Source organism: Sturnira hondurensis, unplaced genomic scaffold (assembly GCF_014824575.4).
Source record: "Sturnira hondurensis isolate 20B ecotype Veracruz unplaced genomic scaffold, ASM1482457v3 Scaffold0000880, whole genome shotgun sequence".
Lineage (NCBI taxonomy): Eukaryota > Metazoa > Chordata > Mammalia > Chiroptera > Phyllostomidae > Sturnira > Sturnira hondurensis.
The window spans coordinates 6,073,698-6,086,461 of NW_028073511.1; the positions used below are offsets into that span (position 1 = coordinate 6,073,698).

At 33.2% G+C, this 12,764-nt stretch overlaps 1 protein-coding gene across 6 annotated transcripts in view; it reads right to left on the reverse strand.

The window, feature by feature from the left end:
* SUPT3H (SPT3 homolog, SAGA and STAGA complex component) overlaps window positions 1-12,764 on the reverse strand; it is a 482,255-nt gene that overhangs the window by 443,497 nt on the left and 25,994 nt on the right. The gene's annotated exons all lie outside the window — the stretch shown is intronic.

Here is a 12,764-nt window from a genome sequence, read left to right on the forward strand (position 1 = left end):
GGGGGAAAAAAGGTCCTTTAAATAAATTCTAAAAAATAAAATGCCTGATTTGACAATGATGTCATATCCGCAAATTTTAATGGATTCTATATCCTCCTTTTATATCATAGTTGCACATTAATCATGGAATCTACAAAAATATCAAACTTAAAACTTTAAAAATTTAGTCCTGATTGAATAAACTAAATCGTACTCTAGTTGAAAGTCTGAGAATTTACAGAGAAAGTCCTGTGTTGTCTATCTCTCTAGCTTTCTGCAAGTGGTAGTTTATTAATGGCTCCAGCAGCTAATGCCTGCATTAGTTATGTTTGCCAAATAATAATTCACAATATTATGCTTCCTCACATTATGGTTCATCATTTGTTAACTTGAACCTCACCTCTAAAGAAGTTATACTTTCACTGAAAACTGTTCCTTTAAAAAGGCAAACAACTTTTGAGCATTTCCAGATGTAGTACTCAAAAAAAAAAAAAAGAAAAATCATAGGCAAATTCTCAAAGAACTCTAAAACTATTAATAAAAATGTAGTAAAACTGGAGCCACTACTATTACTTCAATAATCATGCATAATTTTAAGAGCTGACTGTACTATACACCAAATTAAGAAACTTATAATAATGAGCATTACTGATTTCAGGTAACTGCCAATAGATAAAACATTCAAGCATATTCCAGTGAGACAAGATTCTACTGAACTGAAATTTCTGAAGTTCTGCAAAGATAAATTCATGTTATCTTTTTCAAAGAGTTAACTAATTTCTTTCTGGGAAATATAAATTAGGGTTTAGCTACATTATTTTCGTCTTGTCACTAATTTTTTACAAAACGTCCAAGCATGCACAAGAATATGCTACACTAAAATCAAAATACTTTATATGCAGCCGACTATTCTGGGGCAGGGGTGGGCCTAGAGGCAAGTCGATCTCTAGAGCACAGCATTTAAGGAGGCCCTGACGCCTGCACAACAGTGAAAGTATCTACTTCAGTGTTGCACCTTACATTTTGCTGGACTCGCCCTGGACCCAGGTCCTGTCCTGTAGGCACATTAGTACATACCATTTCATGAGACATATTCTAAGCAGGGTATCATAAAACATAGAAATGTGGTTATATAAAAATAATAAAATTTAAAATAAGAACTTTATACATTTAATGCCCTACTTTTTATATTGTTCTTTAAAAAAATGTACCCACTGGAACTTGAATGTAAATGAACATTTAATACATGATTTTATATTCTAATGAGCAGTAAAAGTTCTGAGATGGCACACACAGTTGACAGTTTTCTTTTAAGGTGATTTACATTTGCTATAAATATCTTCCAAAGTAAACTAAATGGCTTTATTATTTGACCATAAAGCTTTAAAAAGTGAGTACGTGCCATTACAGGGTTTACAGGACTGCACATGACTTGTTATAGCCCAGGAGTGTCCCAAACTGGCTAATCAATGGAATCACCTAGGAACAAGTCTTGGGGAGGGGAAGGAAGAAAGGAAGGCCTTGAGAATGGTTTTGAACAAAGCTTACAGGTAAATTAGCAAAGTTTGGGAGCCAATAGATAACCAACTCATAATACACCCAGAAATTAATCTAAAGATAAGATGTACATACAAAATATGTAAATTTCCAGACTCCCCCCTAAACTTTTATAAAGCTGATTCACAAAAAATAAATTATTAAAATTCTAGTTTACTTTCCTTCCCTTTCTTATAGTAGAGATGTTAGTCAATAGAGATTTGTCCAACAAGTAACATTAATAAGGAAAATAAAGTCAGAAGCATAAACAATTCAGTAAGATGAATACAACCAAAAATATTAATATTGTACTTTTTCTTTTAAGTTTAAATAGCTATTCTAAATATATACTCAATCTATTCTAATAAAACCTTAATATTTTAAACTTCAAATTCATTTAATGAGGCTCATATAAACCTTATAGGAAAATACAGGTTGAGGCAAAAGTAGGTTTGTGACTATGTGAAACAGTTTATTCTTGTATTACTATTCATTAATTATTGTATTATTTTTCATATGAACTGTAAACCTACCTTTGCTCCACCCTATATATGTGCCTAACAACATATCTCCATGATTTTCAGAATATACCTTAATTGAAACTGTACTTTGTTTTTATGTCCCCTTATCTTTGTTGATCATTTATTGTTCCAGGCACTGAGCTAAACTCTTTATAAGTTCTCTAATTCTCACAAATGCCTCATATGATATGGGTATTATAATTATTTACAGATGAGAACACTGAAAATGAGGTAATAAAACCTGATCAAGGTCACACATTTGAAGAGCTGGGACTCAAACCCAGGTCCTCTCATTCTTAATTACTACCTTACAGTGTTATATATAACCTTAAAGAAGTTACTTCCTAAACCTCAATATTGTCTGTAAAGGTGTCAGTTCTCAATAATAATTAAAGTTATTAAATTGACAAAATACAAATACAGAGATAATCTTTGAGTCTCTGAATTCTCCCTAAGTATATCTTTAACTAATACTGATCACGGAAAACCAGAGATTAAGAAAAAATAAAACTTAAGAGTATACAAAAACATTTAGGTCAAGTTTAATCAGAAAATAAAGTTCCAAGAAATTAAATACTTCTTAACCAATCATTATTTATCAATCATCATAACTAATATCTACATCACACAATATATACTTCACATGAAATGAAAATACCATTTTAGGAGTTAAAAATTAAACTCTTAAATTAAACACAGGAATTTATAATCGTCCTTATTTATAAAATGAAAACAACAATAGTGTCAATGATGAGCTTTGGTGTCAGATCTAAAGTCAAATTCTAGCTCTTATAACTTATCTATAATATTCCCCTTAGCTTGGGCTCACTGTCCTACCTAAAAAGGCCTACACATCCACATTTATGCTAAGTAACCAAGACAACCTTAATTTCTCAATCTTAATTTCTGTATTTCTTAAATTCATATTCTCTTAAATGTTTGATGTTTGCAAAGATCCATTGATAAGGGTACATTTTTCTTTGGCTACCAAAAAGATTATATACATGAATATAGAAAGTAAATTTCTGACATGCACTACTTCAATTTCATCCACAATCATTTCTACATTATTCAAAATAAAAACTCTTAGAGAAGGCACAAAAGAGCTCTAGATCCTTTTTTCTGGCACAGAGTAAAAATAAAGTTCAGATTATATTTCTTAGTCTATATGGAAGAAAAGATGCCCTGACCAAAAGCCATAGAATAAAGAACTAAGAAGTTGTTTAAGTATCTACAGATGGTATAAGACTAGGCCAGTCATTCTGTGCCCATATTTTGATACATTAACGTTTCAATGATAAATCCAACAACTTTACAAAACCTAAATACAGTAGCTATACATATGATCATAAAACCTTGAGCAAGCTATAGTGATTCTAACCACATATATATATGTGTGTGTGTGTGAGTGTGTGTGTGTGTGTAAATATATATGCAAGCATAATATCTTAGATTTGACACATCAGAAAAGGAAACATGAAAACTGGTACCCTATCTGGCAATTGAGTCAAGAAATTAGAATAAGATTTGGTGAAAAATACAAGCTAATAGGGTAAGATACCTCACTGACTTTAGTTTAAACTCCGTAAATGTTCATACTTATTTCATCAGAAGTCACTAAAAAGATGTGAGAAAAGAAAGACAAACGGTTTATGCGTGCTGCCAGAACAGTCACCCAGTGAAGCAGAGAATAACTTGAAAAGTGACATGGTGACTTAGGAGTCATTAATCTTGCAGGAAAAAACCCAAGCTTGGATGTAAAAAATATGGGCAAGTAGAAGAGATATTACAAAGAAACTAACAGAAGAATCTGGCAGTCAGAATTGGGAGAGGCTAAGAATAGGGAAAATAAGGTTGCAGCTTAAAGAGAATTGGTGATGTTGCCAATGATTAATAAAAAATAGGAAAGGGTGAAAAACCAAGAGTTCTATTTTAGTCACTATTAATAAAGTTGTCCTTAATGGGAAAAATAGAATAGTAATTCTATATAACACAATCTCAATTTTTTTATTAGGTGGGGGTGTGAATGTGTATCAGAGGAATTCAAAATCAAAATCATTTCATTTAGATAATAAAATTCTGAAAGACTTTTTTAAGCTTATCAATATTTTTCTACTTAAAAAGATGTATATTACATTTTTTAAAAACATTAGTTCCAACACTATGCTTTTCCTCAAACACAATTCAGCATGGGAAACAAACAATTTTGGGGCTTTTCCCCCATGCTCAAGCTGTAAAAAACAGCAAATTCCTACAGTTACAAACTATTTTTATGTGGGAAAATCAGTTTTACAAAAATCTCATGGAAAAATAACAGAACTAGGAAGAACTGTGTTCTTTAAGTTTAAATCCAAATTATACATATTATCATAAAACCTTAAGCTACAAAGCTGTCTCCATATGTAAATACATAAAAGCGGGTAATATACAAATATATAAATATATTACCCGCTTTACACCACCTATACAAGTATGACCACCCACCTTGAAAGTATTCTGTGAGAAGTAAATAAGATAACACATGGTAAGTCCCTCCACCTAATCTGAAAAAATCATTGCAGTTATTACATGTAATCAACTTTCCAATCCTAAATCCTCTTTTAAGAGTCTAAATTTGACTGCTCATAGCATGGCCTATAGACCAGTAACATCGGCATAACCTGAAAGCGCATATAAAAAATGGAGAACATCAGGCCCCATCCCATACTCCTGGATCAGAATCTGCATTTTTACAAGATCCCCAGGAAAAACAATATTAGAGAAAGTGTCTGGCTTGTTTATTGTGTGTGTGTTTAAGATTTTTTAAAGTTATTTTTAGAGACAGGAAGGGAGCAGAAGGCAGGGAGAGAGACAGGGAGAAACATCAATGTGTGGTTACCTGCTACATGCCCCCCACCAGGTGCCTGGCCCGAAACCCAGGCATGTGCCCTGACTGGAAACCGAACCTGCGACCCTTTGGTTCACAGGCTGGCACTCAATCCACTGAACTGCACCAGCAAGGGCTTGACTTGATATAGATCACCCATTCCCTGAAGTTGTCCACTTCATCACTGCTCCCGAGTTCTTTTCTCATGCTGAGAGAGGAGGAACACCTAGTGGTTTACTCCTAATTCTGAGAGACTTTTAAGAAACTGACAAAAAGTCTAACCCATTTTCATTCACTCCAAGACAACTTTTCAAACCTAAAGAGAACTCCCATATTCACCCTCAATTTAGCCACTATGATTAAACAAGAAAAAGAGGCCTATGGTACATAATTCCGTCTTGTAAAAGAACATCTTACAATCCATTTTGAAAATTAAGCTGCACAAATGTATTAACTATTTACACAGCTACCAGTCTGTATGTATGCATGTTGTCACTAATGTCTCACCACAAACTTGCCAAATCCCTTACTGGAGTTTAAAAACTCTGTATCTGTCCCATGTTCCTCAGATAACGATCTAGTAACCCTGACACAGCACAGACTTTGTGACAGGGCTACAGATGAGTAAACCCACGTGACTTCCAGCACTCACCAGAAGCAGATGATCACAAATCATGCTTTTAATAACCCACTTTAGAACCTTAGCTGACAGAGGCCTCAAAGCTGACAGGTCTTCAGACTTTCACTTTGCAACTAATTCCTCTTTTTGATATTTTATACTAATTGTTTACTGTTAAGTATTTTACAATTTCAGGTGCATATTTTTGACTTTTTCCATCCCATGACTACTGACTAAATAAAACAGGAAATATAGAAGACATTGTATATATGAAAAATTATCAAGCCAAATAATTCAAATTTCCTAAGGTAGAGAAATAAAAGGTGGTATGAAACAGTTAAGTCAAAGAAACGAACATTTGCTAGATTCAGCAGTATCTCAGAGTCAGACAGACTATTACAGGGCTCCTAGAAGTTTTATCTCCTCTGAAGGGATTTCTGGGACTGCTTTAAGGAGAACTTTCAACTTTTCTTTCTTACACTGTTGAGAACTCCCTCTCTTTGCCTAAATTTCCCCTTACCTATATTCTTGCTCTCTACCCTCAAAAAGAACATGCCTTTAGTTGCTCATTCATGCACATCTTTTCATTTTGCTATCTAAGCTTTCTTTCCATTCACGTCCATGTGAGCACTATCTTAGATTCTAAACTTCCAGTGAAGAGCTCCTATCTATAGATTTCCATTAGAACATCATTTAGAATATTAACATAATCAATTAAGTACCTAACTGCTTTATGATAAGTAATGCAATAATGATTAAGAGTCCAAAGAAAGATCTGCCTACCACAAATTTAAAATCCATTAAAAATTATGAACAGAGAAAAAGCATGCCAACTTTCTAGATAAGGGAGTTGTATATGAACCAGCACTTTACTCTTGGCTAGAAAGGCTCAAAGAAAAATCAAATCTGAATGTAAAAGGTGAATTCACCTTTAAGACAAAAATAAAAATGTTTATACTCAGTGAAAAGAGGAAGCTAAACTAAGACTCAGAGCTAGGACAAGGGAGACAAGAGAAAGGAGAGTAGTTTATAAACAGGGTAATTTAGCAGTTACCATATACTATTCTCTAAAACAGGCTTCATCCCTATGAGTTCAAAAATGTCTCCACTGTATCTAATTGAATCAAAATCTATCAAACTGATTTATGTTAAAAGGAGTATTAAAATATTCCTATGAACAATATCTACTTGCTAAGGGCACCTGAATATCTAATAGTTAACCCCACAAATAAAACAAACTTAAAAATAAAAAAATATGATAGCCAGGAACTAAAAAAGTCGAAGTCCAAGATTAATTCTAGTGACAGGACATGGTGTTAACTAAGCTGCAAGTCAGGGGAAATAAGATCTAGTTATAGAGTTTTCATGAGATAAGAAATCAAAATGCTTTTTCTGAGCTTCAGGTTCATCACTTAACAGTACTGAACTATATATATCCGAAGTCATTTCCGAATTCTATGTTTCTGCCATATTGATCAAATTCTAGATAGAATATTATTTCCAATGGTATCTCCGTAAGACCACCCATAGCAGCCACCATGGTACAAGGCATTTTTGTCCCACTGAGACCCTGCATAACCATAATTCTTCTCAACTCAGGTCTTCAGGGAGCCACTCATGAACAACAGGAATTTTCAGCCAGGAAAGAGTTTGTACCAATCCATGTCTGAGGGTTTATATTTTCAGTCAAAGTTTAATTTCTTCTTCCTGGCTTTCATCTAACCACGCTTATTTCTTCTATAGAATCCTTGACATCTATCTTTTGAGTCTTTGCTTCTGCAGACTTTGATCCATGTTTTAAGGAACTAGCACAGTGTGATATAGAGGTAAAAAAGTAATTTTTAAAAGGCAGATAAATGGAAGACTTTTTGCATGGCTTTAAAAGAAAACAACTTCACCTCTTCTGCCTTAGTTTCCTTATCTGTGAAAAATGGGAGGAAAAACCACATCTACATGCTCTGCCTCACATGGATATTTTGAGATTTTAATAAGATAAAGTATGTCAAAGCACTAATAGAAATCTCAAATATATCAAATGTAAGTTATTACATTTCAGTACTATAAAAAAAAGTTCAAACTTCTATTCACTCAACTAAAAGAGCACACTTGTACCTTTAAGTGACAATGCAGGATATAGACTGGGTTTTTTTTAATATCAAGAATAAAACTTTAAAACCTCCAGCAAACAAAGTAGCTTTGAATGCTAAACTTTGTGAAATAATATTTATTACAAACTATCTCGAACTTACTGTCTATGCATTTCTCTAGCTCATTGGGTCTCGTCTTTTGGACAACATAGCCCATCAGTAAAATACACACGTAAAGAGCAATGATGCGTATGTGTTTATGAATTATACACATCTTTTATCTTTCTAATATATTATTTACCTTAAAATTATTCATAAAAAAGAAATTTTAAGGTATCAAAAATATATAAATAGAAGTCTTAGTATTTTTCCTCTGAACTCTGCTTTAGAGACCACTGCTGTTAGCCATAGCTTCAAACCTTTTTAAGCTATGGAACCCTCTACTCAAACACCAAATTGTAAAATGCAAGCCCAGGCTATATGACAAATAAAGGCAGACATGCTCTAATTAAAGCGGGAGTAAGAGATCAGGAACCTGATGGTCTGTGATGGAGTCCCTATGGTTCCAATAAGCACAATCAGAAACCACTAATGTTGAGGTCAGAATTTCCATTTAGTTAATAGTGCTATTTCTATAGCTTGAAGCCAAAGATGGTATAAGAGCTGACTGAATACTTACTATGATATTTACTATAAAGATGCAGTTAAGGATACTGCTGATTACACAATAAAGTGTCTCCACAGACTTTCAGAGAGAAGTCTTCTCAGGGCTCAGCACCAAAAAAACATTTGTTGTATCATGGACTGTGAATGCAGTTTGAAGCAGTATGGTATACAGTGCTATGCTTGCCCATTTGCTAGAGAGCTTGACAGTAAAACTTTTGCTCCATCTCAGCAACCAAAGAGAGACCTTACTATATGCATCTCTGTGCACTTTTATCCCCTGGGTTAGTTTTGTATCTCTATTCCTTTTAGGTTTCACCTTCCTTTCCTGTTTTTCCTATCCTATTCTATTATAAACATCATAGTAAACTTCTCAAAACTTTTTGAAATCAGCTGAGATACAAATGATAAAACTTAACACTCAAACTTGCCACTGGTCACCATCAACTTCCATTCCTCCAGAAGAGAAAACCGGGAATCATTTTTGGTAACTAATTCACCAACTCCATCAATCGCCAATACCTAGTAATTCAGCCTTTGTATTCCCACTTAGATTTGTGTCGCATTCTTCATTCCCACTGCCATTACCTCTTACCTAGACAGCTACAGTAAGTCTTCCCACAGCCAATCCATTTTACATGCTGCTTATGATCAATTCTTCTTAATCAATGTCAAAATACATCATAATTCATATTTTCAAACACCTCTTAAAGGATTCCCAAACCTAGCGAAAAGACCTAACTCTTTAGTCTGGCACCCAGGGTTTGCCACATTCTGATACCAATGAGTAACTTCCTACAATCAAGTTTCTCTGTAGACACATTAACATAGTTGCCCTAGATGCCTCATCTTTGCCTCTAGGTCTTTAGTCAGTTTTTTTCCCTTTTGTTTCCTTGTTTTTCCTTCCCTTTGTTTCCCTTATTTAATGTTCCCTACCTGTCTGCACTGCTCACCCTCAAATGTCTACAGTGCCAAATGTTACCTATCCTTGAATACAGACCTCAAATAGCATTATTTTCACAATTTCTCATAAAATTGGAAATTCTCTTAACCTACCTCTGTGTTCCCATAGTGGTACATCTGTAAATCTTTTCACCCATTCTCTCATTCATCTCTTATCATTCAGCCTCAGTTTGTAGCTGTGTAAAGACTATCTACTTATACCTATATAAAAACATACATTAATTCATCCAGCCAGTGATTCTGAAGTTTTTTCTTTTTAACTGCAAAATCTAATTTTTACATGAAATGCTACGAGAAAGTCCAACAAATAAAAGGGATTTTTAAAGGAGCCTCTGTAGTTCCAAGAGAGAAAAGTTGAGAAGAGAGCTAGAACGTCACCCCTCTCCTGAACAGCCGTAAAGACATTTGCACAAAACACAGAGATACAGCACACTAAACTACACACACTATAGAGGCAAGAAGTGCACTTAACTCACCTTCGCTGATGTAGGAAGGCAGCACTGTGAAAAATCAGATATTATTAGAGTCTAATCATAGCTTTGTCACTTGCTTATAAACTATATTCTCTCTGCAAATCCTTCATCTCTAAACTTAAACCCCCATCTGTAAAATGGAAATGATAAAATCTACATGTGATGACCACATAAGAGATCATAAGAAACATAAAAGTTATACTTTATAGTATTGATAGTGTTAGTATAGGTGCAAAAGAATGTCTACTCCCTCCTCCTCTCGTTACTCTTTCCACATGATATGCTCAAATGCCTGGCATATAACAGGAATTCAATAAACATTTCTTTTTTGTTAATTATTATGTATTAGTTTCAGTGTGCAGTTCAGTGGTTAGACAATCATATACTCTACATAGCATTCCCTTCAATATTTCCAGCACCCTGACTGACCCCACACATAGTTACTACCATATAAATAAACATAGTAGTATGTATCAATAAACATTTCTTGAGCCCTGGCTGGTGTGGCTCACTTGGCTGGCCACTGTCTCATGAAATGAAAGGTCTCTGGTTCAAAACTCAGCCAGAGCACAACGCTGAGTTGCAGGCTTGGTCCCCGGCAGTGCATACAAAAGGCAAACAATTGATGTTTCCCTCTCACATCATTGTTTCTCTCCCTTTCTTTCTCCCTCCCTCCTCCTCCACTCTAAAATCAAAAACAAAATTTTATATATTAAAAAAATAAAATAAACATTTATTGAATGAATTCATGAATGAGTAGATGGACATATAAATGAACAATTGTGTAAACAAAAAATAAAAAGACTGAAAAAAGAGATTTGGAGACTTAAAGTAACTTGAACAATAAGAAAAAGAAAAAAGGGATTTGATAACAGGTACTGAGAAAAACATGCTGAAGAACTACTATATAAGAAAAAATACTTTAAAAATAACTTTTATGGCTGAAAAAGAATAACGGTGGTACTTTGTATATTTAAAAACTGGAGTTCAAGTAAAAATCCACTACCAAACAAAGAAGCTAAGATGAAAGGATTATTTATACACATCATTTTAAGGCTTATGTGTGAATAATATGATATCTGGCTAATATATAAACTCAATTTACTTCAATAGCTTAGAAATAAGTCATAGTAAATTAAACTATATCGTGCTTTTTAAAAAAATTTGTTTCACTGATTTATGTATGACTATTATGAAATGGTGTTCTGATTTTCTTTTTTTAAATGTATTTCCTTGCTTCTCAAGTTACAAATGTAAAGTTCTGCAATTGTATTTAAAATCTTTTGGTGGTAGATGTGCACAAAAGAAATACCTCAACACAAATCACTATGACACATAATGAACCCAAAGGGAAAAGGCATATATCATTAAAGGCAAGATGTTAAGTTTGATAAAAATAAAATCTGACCTTTAATATTTTTACAATTGGTTAATAAACATAAAATGCAGCAAGACTTATACCATTTTTAAACTCTTCTGGCATAATTTGGGTCTGTCTACAAAAGCAAAGGAGTATGTACATGGGAGAGACAAAATATTTCAAGTAAAGGAACATAATCCTGTGTGACTGTTCTTTAAACAGAGGGCTGAAATCCAAATGGTTTATTTTTCTGTATTTACAAAACAACCTGACTTCATGACGTGGATGAAAATCAGTAAATGAAAAGTAATACTATAAAAAAATCAGTGACATTATCAGCAATATATTTCAAAGTAAGGGCAAACTACGGGGCAAAGTTAGCTCCTATTCTTTAAAGTCATTTATAGTCCTTAAAAATGAGCAGAAAAACAGAACAGAAATTACATTACAAATACCTCTTATAAAAACATCACTCCATCAGAACAACAAAGTTAAAGAAAGATTTGCCAAATCTGACTCCTAATGACTATAACAAAATGCTTCTCATGTGACTTTGTGAAAAAATGTGAAACCTCATATTTTATGAAATGAAACTATTAAAAAATTATTAGCATTCCCAAAAGCAGATGTATATTTCATTTGAACACTGTAAGTCTATCTGTAAATAATTTTGTATACATGACATAATTACAATGCTTAAGAAATAATAAATGCCTAAATACTGAAAGAATGAAATCTAATGTCAATATGGTTATCTCTAGATATTATTTCTTCTTTTGTTCTTCTAGAGATTGCAAAAATTTGTCAAACATGTTACTTTTACAATCAGAAAAAGTTACAAGTCATACAAATGTAAATATGTATGTATGCATGTCTGTTCATGTATGTATTTGCATGTGTGTATGGTCCTAAATGGCCTACTTATGTCTAATTTATAGAAACAAAAAACAGGGCCTTGGTATAAAAATAAGAAAAAGTAAAACAAGAAGGTTACTTAGGTTATTTAATAATTAAGAAAATATTCTCAAATTTCCTTTCGTAATATACTCATTAAAAATTTGGCTGTGAAGTCAGAAATATCTGATAAAATCCTACTCCACCACCTAATAGCTTGGAAAAGTTATATAATTTCTTTAATCCTCAGTTTCTTCATCTAAAATTTGAGAATATTAGCCAACTCACAGGACTATTAAATGAAGTAATATGTGGAAAGGTGTTGGTGCATGATGCCTATTTAGGGACGGCAGTCCTATTTCTTCTTCCTGTAACTCTATGTAGCCAAAATTCCTGCCTCCTTAGAAAGGCTTTCCCTAAATTAAGTTCCCACATTCCACTATTTCCTAGTACCCTGTACATTTTCTTTCATAATCCTTATCACAATTTACAATTATTTACTTATGTAAATGTATCCACAGTGTACCACACCATATTACCTAGTTTTATGGATAAAGATGTTCATATTTATAATGTCTCCACTGATATAAAGTTTTGTCTCTACATAATTGGCTATATCATAATTACATTATGATTATAATACAAATGGAGTATTTAAATTCAAATTTAAATATTACAGGAAAAAAGAATATAGTTAGTATTTCAGTCTCCTCTACACATTTAAAATCACAATAATAGAACCACAGTAATACTCTACATTGTGTCCCTCAATTTTCTATTAATGAGTCTACTAAAAACAAGGA